Source organism: Aedes albopictus, chromosome 1 (assembly GCF_035046485.1).
Source record: "Aedes albopictus strain Foshan chromosome 1, AalbF5, whole genome shotgun sequence".
NCBI classification, from domain to species: Eukaryota; Metazoa; Arthropoda; class Insecta; order Diptera; family Culicidae; genus Aedes; species Aedes albopictus.
In genome coordinates this window covers 313,881,690-313,896,156 of record NC_085136.1, presented here as the reverse complement: position 1 = coordinate 313,896,156, position 14,467 = coordinate 313,881,690, and the positions used below count along the sequence as shown (strand labels likewise).

At 41.2% G+C, this 14,467-nt stretch overlaps 1 protein-coding gene and 1 long non-coding RNA gene across 2 annotated transcripts in view; one reads left to right on the top strand and one right to left on the bottom strand.

Moving 5' to 3' along the window:
• Nucleotides 1-14,467, top strand: part of LOC115264094 (elongation of very long chain fatty acids protein AAEL008004) — a 103,108-nt gene that overhangs the window by 16,727 nt on the left and 71,914 nt on the right. The window lies entirely within an intron of this gene.
• Nucleotides 1,057-5,128, bottom strand: LOC134287704 (uncharacterized). Its single transcript, XR_009997464.1, has 2 exons — nucleotides 3,898-5,128; nucleotides 1,057-3,646 (listed from the first exon to the last, which is right to left on the bottom strand). It is a non-coding gene; the product is annotated as an uncharacterized LOC134287704 (long non-coding RNA).

Genomic DNA, 14,467 nt, shown 5'->3' with positions numbered 1-14,467 from the left:
ATATTCTTCAGGATTTCCGGTAATTTTTCATAAGAAATTGCACAAAGAAGAATGCAAGCCTAACTTTACCAAACACCGTATGTAACATATGTAAGCAAAAAAAGATTTTCACATTAGCCACTGAATTTCGTTAAGGACTACTTGTATAACTCACCTTTGGGCATGATTTGTGAAAAAATATCCGGATTTTTCACGTTTCCGAAATGCTCAATGTATGAGTTGCTATGGGAACAGCGAACTTCCCTTCCGATTTTCTCCGCTCGTGGATTTTGTTAGATACGGTGTTTGGTAAAGGCTTGAATGGTAATAAGTTTTGGAGGCAAAATTTAAAATTTCATAAATAGCTGGACAAATAGTTCTAGTCTTTCCATGAGTCTTTCTCAAAAGAATCACAACATATCACATACATCTTGCCAGTAGACAGAAATTTGAAGTTCTTATGACAAAAATCAAATCAAGAGAAGTTTGTTGCACTACTTTTTTCTGCTTCGCATTTTTTTTCGTGAAGTGATATTTTGTGAGGCCCCTGAAATGTGGGGACCCGGGGCCCTGGCCACCCTGCCCCCCCCCCTAAATCCGGCACTGACCTGGTGGAAATGCTTCACGAAATACTGCGTTGTGCAATATCGTCAACAGAAGGCGGTAGTTTGAAACGTCAATCGCAAAGAAAAACTATGCGTGCGCCTCTGGCTGTGAAAGCCACAATTATGAAGATTTAAGATGATCGTTAAAAGCTTGGTCGAGGGAAATTTCGCTAGTGTTACGTCTGTTTGTCCGTGGAGAAACGCTGAAAGAGATGTTAGGAAATCAGTAACATTGATATGTAGGATAATAACTAGGGACAATGGAAATTCGCGGCAAAATTTCTCAAATTTCGCGGGCCCACATTGCGAATTTCGCGGTGATTTCGCGGCACCACAATTTGACCGTATCGTTGAAGAAAATCCCAATTTTGAATGCTAAATGAATAATGCACTTGGATTTTGTAAGGCGTAATCATAAATTTACAGAAAAAGTAACAAATTTGATGAAAAATCAAAAAAGAAGTAGATGTTGAATGCATTAAACTTTTATTTTGCCAGATTCGAAACCGTAAATTACCTTACACTGCTAAAAAGTTATCAGCTAATATATGTTTAAATATTCAAAATTGGCAGAATTTTGAGGGTATTTTCAAAATTTTCCCAGATTTCGCGTCATTTCGCGGGATTTCTTAAATTTCGCGACCATTGTCCAATTTCGCGAATTTCGCGGCTTCCGCGAAATCGCGAATTTCCATTGTCCCTAATAATAACAGAAAGAATATTCGCTCTGCTATGGAGTTTTCAAACTACGTTTTCTACAAGGATGACCTTAGCTTCCATTCATACCATAAGGTCAAAAGAGATTAGTGTATTCTTCTTTTTCTTTTTTTCTGGCCAACTAGCACCGTTCGGCGCCAGTTGTGTTTTACGTCGGCTGGGTCTAGGAGCTAAGCCCTCAATTCCGACGCCCCAGGGAGACAGCCACCACACCTGAGGATTAGTGTATTCAATTCTGATATGTCACCCTTCTCAAGTATATGTGTTTCACACTGTTGTGGTTCACTCTTCACTTCATTGCAGTGCTGACAGTTGTTAAGTGTGCTTCAAGCAGATTGCGAGAGAGTCAATCTCTCTGAGCAGTAATGCAAGACGGGCAAAGCGAGCAGGGGCGTTTAATTTCGTTTCAATGATACACTTTCATGCAACATTTGAATGAGTCACTTTATCTGTTTGACACACTATTCGAGTCTTTCTTTTCGATTCGGAAAACGTTCTCATTCATCGTAGCACTCGGTAGTCTCTCTTCGGGGTGGTGTTGCTTGCACGGAAAGATCGATGTACACAGAGCAAGGAGTATCTTTCACGCAGCGATCGAAAAGACAAAAGATTTCATGCAAACTTGTGTGAAAATTCACGCAAATTTGTGTAACACCGGATCAGCACATTTTTTGTGCTGATCCAGTCGTACGCAAATATGAGTGAAAAATCCTTTGTCTTTTCGCAAGTTACTCATTCGCTGTGTACTTTCGTTTTAGGGTGTGTGCTTCACTCGGCAGAGCAGAAGTGCCTCACTCTTGCGCGTTAGTCTCTCAATGGTTACGGGCGCCGTTTAATTGGATTTAAGCGGTCGAACTTGTGTTTCGTTTTCATAAAACATAATAACCGTTCTTTTGGCGTGCACCACTATTTGAAAAATTGTTTTAAATAGTGTTTTTAGCACATTGAAATTTTTCTATGACCCACAATGAATTAACTACATCGGCTGTTTTCCTACTCTCCGCATTGACCAATGCACACTGGGCCAGGAACAGAAATTAGCAAGACAAAACCTCTAGCACATTGGGGTTAGGTCTTATCAAAATGGTGTCTTCGGCAAAGTTGTTGGGTTTTATCTGCGCCTCAAATTGCGCTTGGAATTTAGTTCGTAAAACCACCGCATAGGTGGCGCTGCGGTGCTAACTTTTTTATTTTACATCCTAGAGCTTTGGCGTCTTCGGCAAAGTTGTAGAACAGGCAAAAATATGAAAAGTTGTCGAAGACACCAAACTGTACCTCTTAAAATAACAAAGTTACATTCAATTTTAAAAACGAACGACCTAAATTTTCGGTTTTATGTCATTCTCTTGTTTTCAGCCTACATGTTGCCATGGCAACAGAAAACAACAATCGCAGTAGTCGAACAAGATCGTACATTTGAAATTGTATTCACTCTTGCAACAATCATGCGTTTTTGAGAATAATCTATACATTTGAATTACTAGTAGAAGTTCCTGTTTAATGTATATGGTTATATCGCTAGCTGTCGATTTGCACTTTCCTGATTTTGCCCGAATCAAACGCATTTTTCGTAGGTGAATTCACTTCTAGTATCTTTTATACTTTTGTTTCACGCATTTTAACATCAAATCATAAACAATATCAACAGCAAAACTGAAGAATTTATCAGATAAAAGTTAACCAATTATCCATTCACGGCCTTTGTGGGTTGTCAAGATAGCACACAAAAGGTATATTATTTTAATTCACTATTTATTATATTAAGTATGATTGAAATAAGCAGCATTAGCATGCGGAATATTGCGGGATTTTGTTGAACATAAAACTGTCGATGAAGTAGGTGGAATCTTAACCCGCTGTTTCATCTTGCCCCAACCGTTTGAACTTGCCCCGGTGTACCTTATATCACTCATATACACTAAAACAGGAATTTCTTCTACTAATACCTGGACAAATATATGTATTATATTACGAAAAATAATGAAGCACTACAAATGCGTATTGAAGATATCACATATTGTAGTGGATCACTACAAATGCGTAATAAATTAGGACATCACAATTGGACATACACAACACAGAACATATATTTGCCCTGTTACCCTGTTGGATAACAGATTCCGATGAAAGGATGACGAGGTTTCATAAATGTTGTTGGTCCATCAGTCAATCCTGTAATCGTATTTTGTCTGGCAGATTGCCTTTCGTTCGCAGCATTAGTTGCTTTCATAGCTTGAGCTTTGGTCTAGGAATTTCTAATCCTAAGGGGGCATGCCGATTCGGGTTTCATCACTAGAGTTCTATAACTTGAAGTCTGTGCCAGGGAAAGGTTTACATCTCTAGTACTTAAGGGCGGACGGGACGGTCGGGGAAATATCCGCCATTGCTCTGTTGCTACTAAGATGGTAATCTCAGATTCTACTTCATATTTTGCAACAAAAAGCTATCACTGTGTATGCTCACTTGGAGTGCATATGCTGATTGTTTTTCAGCATCTTCAGTGCGATAGAACTCGAGATTACCATCTTCAAAATCACGAGGCAAATTGTTAGAAAGAGAGGCAAGATAGGAAAAATAACACGGCGTCCCGTTTCACCTTAATCACGGCCCGAAATGGCCTGAATGTTGGCAATCGAAATAGGATTGCGAGCCTCTATTCTGCCAGAGCCCTATAAATGTGCATTAATACTAGGGGAATATCTACAAGTTAAAATAGCACATTTAACACAAAAATAAAACTTGTAATAATTATTCCTCAAAACGCATGATTGTTGCAAGAGTGGAATACAATTTCAAATGTACGATCTTGTTCGGCAACTGCGATTATTGTTTTCTGTTGCCATGGCAACATGTAGGCTGAAAAACAAGAGAATAACATAAAACCAGAAAATTTAAGTTGTTCGTTTATAAAATTCAATGTAACTTTGTTATTTTAAGAGCTACAGTTGTGGTGTCTTCGACAACTTTTCATATTTTTGCCTGTTCTACAACTTTGCCGAAGACGCGAAAGCTCTAGGATGTAAAATAAAAAAACTTAGCACCGCAGCGCCACCTATGCGGCGGTTTTGCGTACTAAATTCGAAGCGCAATTTGAGGCGCAGATAAAACCCAACAACTTTGCCGAAGACACCAACTTGATAGGACGTAACCCCAATGTACTAGAGGTTTTGTCTTGCTAATCTCTGTTCCTGGCCCAGTGTGCAATGTGGCGCTAGCTTCTATGCGCGAAAAATCGCTAAAAGTAAATCGCAAAAATATTGTATGGCGAATACCATCTAAAGGCAAATTCTTCAAAGTGGAACACATTATTCGAAAAAATATTTGGTAGTGGTTGTGCACAACGGTGACCACTATTAAGCCTACCAAATATTTTTTCGGGAAAAGCTTTGTATTTCAAGTAATTCAAGTTTAGATGCATTTCGCCATACAAAATAAAATTGATTTGCTCCTGCTGATCAACTGTGGCTGCGCGCAAAGCGGGTAGTCCGGGTAGTCCATTGAAACGAAAATCCAAAGTGTTTCATTTCAATTTTCAAACACACTTGTTTCAGTAGCAGTAATGAGCGAGCGTGTTGCAGTGTGAGTTATGAAGCATCGCAGCAGTCCCGTCGCATGGGAAACGATTTGCTACAGCTCTCGTGCGTCATGTTTTCCTTTCGAAATTGTACGTCCCTGAAAGCGAGAGAGTTTGTCGTAGACCGGACGCACTGTGGGATATACGTTTTTTGTGTACGTTCTGACGGAGCTCTGCGGAACAAATAGGATTTGTGACGTCGTGGTGTGCTTGTACTACTCCATATGCATTGCTTCGCTTACCATTATGCGTACTTTTCTCATATGGGCCTGTCCATAAACTACGTAGACTCGGAAGGGGGGAGGGGGGGTTCAGGGCAAAGTCTACGCTCCATACAAATTTCAAAATTTTTGTATGGACAAAAGTCTACGAGGGGGGAGGGGGGGGGGGTCTGAAATTGCCAAAAATGAGTCTACGTAGTTTATGGACAGCGCCTATCCACATCAGTGGTGATGGTCGCAAAACAAGTATGGTGGGTGATGTGTGTGTGTGATTCAGTCTGTTCAGGAGTTAACCGCAAAGAGCGAATCAGAAATCATAAAGAGAGGTTAACAGTGACACAAATATGATTTAATTCAGTGTTAATGTGCCAAGAACGCTCATGGTTCGCGGCATTGATCAAAAGCATGAATATACTTATGCTCATTTGAACTCCTAAAAGACCTGCAGTCTATTCGCTTATTAATAGATTATACGTGAACATCGCTTTTGTGAATCTGTAGATCATAAAGTTCTAGACAATGTTGTCATCATCTAGCTACTATTGATAAAACATGGATTGTTGTACATTTTCGGGTATGGTATACCATCTGGTTGACCATGGCTAATAAATATTATTCGATGTATTGTCAAAAGACGATTTTTATATCTGAAAGAACTTTTAAACTACTGGTTGCTGCGTGAAGGTCACATATGTCTCAACAAGTTGTTACTTCCCAAAAACAACTCATGATACAATAAACATGAATCATAGGATATTCTAGAATGCAATGTGTGATCAGCAACACACGTGTTCTCTGAAAAATGATTCAAAACAACACTAAACCGTTTCTCCACGCATGACCTTCACTGCATACATTTATCATAAGTGATTCATTGGTCGAAAGCCTGAATCGGCAACTGCGCACACCCATTCCGTTTGATTGCAGCAGCCCTGACGACTCAAACTTCTCGAATTTTTCGCAAGAACCTGCCTTGACTACGTAGACCTTGTACTTCCACCTCGTCCGATCTGGGCTAATCACTTCGCTTCCATTCTTAGGGGTTGTTCTTGGCATGTGCCGCTAGAGCTAGAACTAGAGAAAGACCGGCAGGCGGCGGTGCCGATCTGGAAAGTTCTTGAGCTTGCACTCTATCGATCCACTCACCGCACCGCCGCGGATGCAATGTTGTTGTTGAATGTTGATGCATTTCGTCCATTCTCGGGGGGCCCGGTTAGCCTTCGCGCCTTGGTAACATTGAAACTACGAAGCTTCCAGAAACTATAGCCAATTGCGAGCGAACGAGCGAGTGAACCGTTGGTAAGTGCCGAACGGAGCCGGACCCTGGTCGTCCATCGTCCACGATCATACACATAATTGAGAGTAGAATTAGAGTTATGCAACATCTCTTTGGTAGCCTGCCGGCGTGCGACGGTGCGCGCCACGCTTTTCTAGACGTTTACGCCGATCCGGACCGACCAAAGTCCAATAATTGCACATGCAGGGTGTGCGATATGTACACCGCATCGACTGACTGCGGTCAGTTCTGCACATAGGCTGTAGGGTAGACCAAAAACTATCAAAAAGCCTCAAAATAAAAACATAAAAAACGTTTTCTTCAAAAATTTGGTAAATCAAAACTATTGATTTTTTGTAAAAAAAAAATCCAAAGATGTGAGAATCTACAGGTAAACTTTATTAGTAATTGTTAAAATGGTTCAACTTTTTTGGTTCGATCTTTTAACGACGCCTTATGGGCCACCCTAACAGCTGATCGTACGAGTGGTGATTGGAAATTTCGTGTGATCTTCGGGGTGATCTGCTGTTGTTGTGGAGAAGTGGCTAGCCGTTCGTCGTTCATCGTCGTCGTCATCGTCTGATTGGTGTTTACCGCGGATAGCGGCGAGTCTGTTGTGTTACTCGAAACATTTCATCGGTGTTGAGTGGATGGTTTTCCCGGGAGTTCGTTGCTGCGACGGCGACTGTTCTATAGGTAGATAGTTACGTGGGAGACTGTTTGTGAGGAAAAATTATAGTAGAGTAAATAAATTCCAAGACGGTTTGGCATTGATCCGTTCATTCACATTCGCATGCATATCATCACGGTTAATCCCATTTGTATTATAATTGGTTGCATTAATCTAACGAATGTTTCTTTTTCTATCTTCGTTACAGGTACGTATCGGAAAATCACGGAATTGTTTACAATGATGTTGATGTTTGTGCTAGAGAAACCGTTCGCATTGAAACCCGAGTGTGCCATGATTCAGCAGTGCAATGAATAAACCGAGAAAAAAATCAGACCAATCATAAAAGCTAGAAGGCGAAGCAAGAAGCAGATGATCGGATTTACCAAAATTGCGGCCTCCGAATGTATCCAAATGTAGTTCCAGTTTCAAGTGTCTGACGAGAACACCGCATGGTTGTCGAGTGTCGACACGCCGCCAGTTGAAGGTGGCACGTGCCGACGACTAATCAGCGAAAAATGCAAAAATTTGATTCATGATTTGCGAAAACAATGCGGTGTCGTTGGGTTGGCTGTGTGTGAATTGCGTGTTCGTGATGTGCAGTGCTTTTTTCCAGCTACACAAGTCGTTGTTGATTTAGACAGGAATCTGTTCGATAAGGATTTTCTGGAAGGTTCTATTGCGTAAGAATTTCTGTGGACAAGTTCCGGCTTGACGTATACACTTGAGCATGTGAGTTTTAGATAAACATCGACAAAACAATCCTTTCAGCAGAATTTGTTAGATCTTCTGTTTAAAACTGTTAATTTCAACCTTGGTGTACAATCCAGAAAGTTTATGACCAAAAAGGTCAATCCCGACGAAGGCAGATCGGAAATGATCGCCACATTTAAATGCAGAGAACCAGTTATACTTAAAGATTTTAAAAATCAAACGAGATTGAAAACAGTATCGTAAAAGTCTGAGACGCACCTTTTGAGAAGAGTTGTAAAAAATCAGTAAAACTGAAAAGCAGATAGATGTTGCTGTAAAACTAAAAGAGGAGAACAACAGCAGCTGACAGTATTACAACTGAAGTGAGTAATGAAGTAAGGCGTCAACAGTGTTCGAATGCAGTGATGTGAAGTTTCCATGAAATAATAACTCCGGCTCAAAGTGTCACTATTTGTGCAACAGTTTCTCGTGAGTACCTTATGAGCAGTATTGCACTAGACCTCAGTAAAATATTACAATTGGACGTCAAGTAGTACACACTCAAAACGTATTAGCGGGCCCGGCAAAAACGCGCACAGTCGTGTGCTCAGTAAAACTATTAACTGATATATCTGTTACGAACTGGGGAAATGCTGGTGCACCTCGGCAATCCAGAAAAAATCATAACGCCAAATGTATCGAATACTCAGAAGCTTTTACCTTTGTCAAAAAATTAACTGTGCTCGTACATAGGGCTAATTACAGGACATTGCCCATTTAAATATCATCTGAAATTAATGGGCAAAACTGAAAACGATATTTGTCGCTTTTGTCTAGTGTCTTTACCCTTTACCCGACAAAAACTGATATTTCAGCAAAAAGCAACGTTTGTTAGCTGACTATCAGCGAAACGTTCTCTGAACCTTAGCAATTGATTGTCAAATTTGATGACGTCTCGGCAGAATAGTTGTTTGGTGATTATACTCGGATGTGCAATTATCCGCATTTTGCTGCAAGAAAGAGGAAACATTACCGAATATTACCAACACCGCTGCTTCACTTCTGAACTCGTGTGATCTGGGCGACATGAGGTCGACGCACCTGTAGCCGGAATGCAGAATTTGGCAGCTGGACTAAATGTGGACGATGTTCTAATTATGATGATGTTTTTGCAGCGACTGCCTGCTACAGTTAAACTGCGTTGACGATCCACGACAGCAGAAGAGAAAATCGAAATTTGTGTAAGCCTAGGCACTATTGTGCCAATTGCGAAGCACGAGAATTCAAAACCATGATGGATCTAGGCATCTGTCGCCGTTGTTCAAGTTACAGTTGGATGAGTTGACTACATTGTGTTCCCAAAAAGTCTGTACAATTACAATTTGTGGGAGACTGCCGGACGGAAACTGAACAGTGTCCCTCAGTACTATCAATCTTGAACGGGCATATCATCAGATCCCGGTAGAAAAAGACTGGAATTTATTGGGATGCAGTTTGCGCTGTGCAATGCTGGTCAAACATTTCAAAGATTTATGCATCGAATGTACGCAAACCTCGATTTCGTTGTCGTCTTTATCGACGATATATGCGTAGCATCGTCCTCGATTAAGGAACACTATCAGCACTTGCAAAACGTTTTTGATCGACTTAGATCAAATGGTCTTGTGATCAAATGCCATTTCGTTCAAGGGTTTTTTTTATTATCGTACAAATTGGTACCAATGTTCTCATAACTCAGGAACGGAGACAAACCACATCTTAAAAATTTTACAGAATATAGCTTATGTAATTCTCATCCAGAAATATTTTTTTTAGAATTATCCCGGACTACGAAAATAGTTTTTCCGACTTTTCCAACCGATTTTCCTCAACAGTGGAAAATTTTATGGAAAACAATTTTTATTTTGTATTTTTTTTCAATTGCTGAGAAAATTTGCTTATGATTTCACAAAAAAACATTGTGTCTACGATGCTTCGTTCTTAAGTTATGCTTTTTCAAAGTAGGTAGGGTGCCTGTACCAATCATGGCACTACCTAAGGAAAATTATTTGTACAAATATAACGAGAAGACCAACGAATGTCATCAATATGTTAAAAGATAGCTTAGTTTCCATACTTTACAGGAAAAATATAGGAACGGAGCCAAAACTACTTTTAGTATTTATTACAGCGTGTGCCAATGATAGAAACCCTGCACCAGTTATGGATACATTTTATAACTTCGGTTCCTTTTCACACCATTTGCATGCATTTCTTATGGGATTAGCCATAATTGGTACACTGTGGCGAAAATGGGTGCAAGGAAGCCGAAATTTTAAGGAAAATGATTTATTTCTTCCATAATTTGAGCAAAATGTGGAGTTTCAATGAGTGCAACCATCTTTTCTGAACGTAATCTGTTGTTCACAAAATTATTCTGGCTGATTTACATCGTTAACGGGTGAAAAGCCAACTATGGCGAATAATTGGTACTATAGCCATAATTGGTACACTTACCCTAGTGTCTGTGGAAAATGTTAGTTTTCCACTGGAGTTTTCCGGAAAATTAGGCGACTCTGATTTTTTTCAATTTTTTTTTTGTTCATATATATATGAAAAAATTTTCATTGAACTTTGAAAACCTTGGTACCAATTTGTACGATAATAAAAAAAAAATCCCTCAACAAGAAAGATAGAATAAAACTGCTGCCCAGTCGAGTAACTGCAGCACGTAGAGCAGTTCAGTCTACTAACGACGGTCAAAGATCTTAGTAAGCGCTCTAGTAAATGGCTATACGCGTTTCGTACGTCAAGCTACCGACATGCAAGTAGCATAAAGATCAGTGGCGTCTCGTAACCTCACTTTTTACCTGTTCAACGACCCTAAAACTTGCATTTACGGAGAATTCAGGATCATAATCAAATTTAAAATAGACGGAAACGGCTATTCTCGTAATTTTCTACAACTTACAAGGCAATTTGTTGAGAAAATTCAAGAATTTACAGTCGTTGAACAGGTTGATTTGAGGTTAGGGAATCGCCACTGATAAAGATGTCTTACCGCTGCTGGGAACAAGAGAAATGATTAACGAAAAACCGAGTGGAGCGATAGATCAGAACAACGACGTCAAAGTCCAAACATTGTTGAAATCGCCTAAGTCATCGATGACTTTACAAGCCTGTACCGCTGTACTGCGAAGCAGGTTGGTCTCGACCATTCATACCAGAACCGCATCGGCAGATGGTTATAAAACATTTCCACAATATCGTTCACTCTGGCATACCAGCGACACAGACGGAAGTTGATATCCAGTAGATTTATTTGGCCCAAAATGAATCAACAAGTCGGCTTCGATTGGTTTACCCAAATTCCGTTTCAACCACATCCGAATTGACCTTGTGAACCCGTTGCCACCGTTTTGCGGTCATACCTACATTATCTTCTTACAATTGTAGATCGAAATACCAGATGGCCGCCTCCTTTGGAGAATATGACGACGAACACTGTAGCAATGGCACTCTGCTCTCAGTGGATCGTGCGCTTTGGCTGCCCTAGAATATATCACTACTACATGTCTGACGCATCTATTCGAGTCCGAGTTATTCAGGGAATTGCCGATTTTACTAGGAGTCACATGTACAACGACGTACTACTACTGACAAGCAAACGGGATGGTCGAACGTTTTCATCGACAGTTGTAGCAGGTCATCATTTGCGCCGACGCCAATCCATTAATTCTGTTGGATTTGCGAACCGCCTTTGAAGAGGATATGGATTGCTGCCTCGCCGAGTTGGTCTACGTTCAACGCTTGCGTCTACCTGAAGAGTTCTTCAAACCCCCGGGGAAGTTCATCGATCGGGCCGATTGATCTTGACCTTCATCGAGTAATGGTCAAATCAGACCAGGCCATGCCAAACATCACACCAAAGGGAAAGTGTTCGTACCTGAAAAATTAAAGAAGTGCACACATGTATTTGTACGTTACGATGCTGTGAAGCAATCCCTACCTAGAGCGACCATATGATGGACCGATAAGTGTTTGGACGTCATGGTAAATCAAAAAGTGCAAAGAATTTCGATCGAGCGGGTAAAACGAGCTCATACCGGACCGGAAACCATTGCCAGCTATCCTGAAAATAAGAAGACTAGTAGAGTTACAACTATAACAGGCCACCGCGTAAGGTTCTTGGAGTACCTGGGGGGAGGCGGTGTGGCACCCCCGGGTAGCCACTCACACTAAGAAAGCAAAAACGACGACGACAGTGGATAAGAGACAACAAAGCAGATCGAAGTGAGAGTTCTTATGTGTAGCAATGCGCTGAACTCGGAGATCGAATAACTCGTGTTTTGTTAAATACTCGCGTCCCTTTATTGCTGTATTCGTCCTCCACGAGAGTTTCAGCTTCAATCTAAGAAAAACATATGACAAAGTGATCGAATCCTCCTACCACCATTTTACAAGGAATGTTCAGATGATCGTGTTTGAAATCTACAACAATAAAAACGGGAGAAATAGGCAAGAGACGGTGTCATGAACACTGCAAGAACTAAGCAAGAAATGTAATATTGAGGGTTTGAAAGATCAGAAATTCTTCAAAGAGTAGTGAGTTGAACCATTTGAGCAGTGCTTCTATTTTGCGCACATTTTTATACAACTTTCGCCAGTTTCGAATTTAACGATTTGGTATTTTTTTTACAGGATAAGACAGTAACTGTCTTTTCGGATGTATCCACCCGGACGCGAAAATGCAAGTGCTCAAATTAGAATAGCTGCCCGAGTGGTCATATCCAGTACCCTGCCAAGGATCTCAGAAAATTGTCAAAGAATTTGTGCGGAATCACCATGTCGTCGATAGTTGATCAAAGTTATTTTTTTTTCGTGATATTTTGGAAACTAGTGTTATCAGATATCTATAACTGAGTCAATGTTTTAGATTCATTCTCAAATGCTGACTATGCACAAGCATCGTAACGCACCATTATGTAAACCTTCAGAAGCAAGGTTGTCATGCGCAGTGAGAGCTCCGAAAAAATGTCAGAAATTGCGATTCCGACAAGTTTTCGGTGAGGACCGAAAAAAGACGTCAGAAAACCTAGCGAAATATAAATGAAGGAGACTTAGCCAGACGATCGCTGGAGTCGTCACCGGGGCTGAACTACTACACGGGGACTCACCTCGACCGAACGAGCGCAACTGCTAGCTTGCGGGGAGAGGGGGCGCGCGGTGGGTACAGAGCTCTGATAAACCGGAGGTGATGGGAGTTAAAAGTAACTGCGCAAGTCGCATTGGAAGACTACAGAGGCCCATGCACACACATATTTGGCAAGCATTCGTGTGTCGGATGACAATAATTGGAATTTTGCCGCGGGGTTTATGTATTTATTTTTTCGTTTCGATTTTACTTACAAAAGACTTGGTGCGAGCAAGTGATGAACCTGAATTTCATGGATCAAACTGCTGTCCCCTACTCCATCCATGTCGTCGGTAAGCCGAAGTGTACGCGAGGTTGGATTGAGATATCTGTTTTGAGTCGGTCAAGGGGACTTATGGGGAATAATAGTCGAGTGGCTGAACAGTGGTTGGTCGACCCCTTATAATCCTTTTTTTCCATTCGCAGACAGAAAAAAATCCACTCCATTCACCAGAAACCGACCCATAGGGATCGGTATCGAACTGGTCTCGGAGAATAAGGGGCCTGTTCGGGCACAAGTCGTCGTCCGACCGCAGCTAGGTCTCGAACTACTTCATCAACCCAATTCGCTTTCGTATTGCACTGTTGTTGTTGCGATTGCTGCTGCCTCACATAGCCGACCAAACCGGGCAAGACCCAGACCAAAATGATGACGACAGAGCTGGTGCTACCGCTGCTGCTGATGGTGCTGGTGCTTGTGCAGTGATGTAACTCCTTGGTATGCGAGTCCAGCCAGCCAGTCAGTAGTTAGTCAGTCAGTCAACGAGCAAACCAACTGATTGCGATTGGTGTGCGAGTGCGCATGGCTCCATTGTGAGAGCGCGCGTGCTCGGTTGATCCATTCGCCATCATCGATTGTTGTACTAGGGCTATCAGAGATTCTCAACTTTGTGGGGATTTCTATGATTTTCAGCTGAAAGATGAAACTCATTCTACATTTTTTCCTACGAAGATTATTTTACTTTGAACAGAAAGTACCTAAGTTAGTGTCTGATGATAATTACCAATTTGCAAAGCTTGGAGCTCACTGTCTGAACAAATTGGTTTGTTGTTGAGCTACGCATTACCGTACCAATGCCCTTCATGACTCTTTACCCTTTCACTTTATTTGAAGATGCTGCTCGTCTTGTTCTGAGGAAATCATGCCGTTCGATATGGTCATGTATGTTCACCAGAAGCTGTCAAAATATCTTCACATTGGCCGCGTTGAATCCTTAAAAAAAAGGCAGCGTTGCAGAACTTCGAAACCTTGTTCAAGGTCAGTTCTTCAATAGAATGGGTTCTGAATCCCTGACAACATCGCAAGTTCAGTACAGAAGAACAGCGAACATGCTTTGTCGATTACTGTCCGAATCACTAACCTAGCCAACCTACAAATATTACCGTTAGCCAAGCAGTCATGATTGTTTTTTTTTATATAAATTCTCTATTTCCATTTAGCTTGTAGAGCCCGCGCTCGTACGGAGGAAGGTTGAAGCACAAGCCAAACCGCCGGCCAGTAATGGGGTATCGAGGTGAAAGAAAACCCGATCGCTATCGGCTGCTCACTCATTTACTTT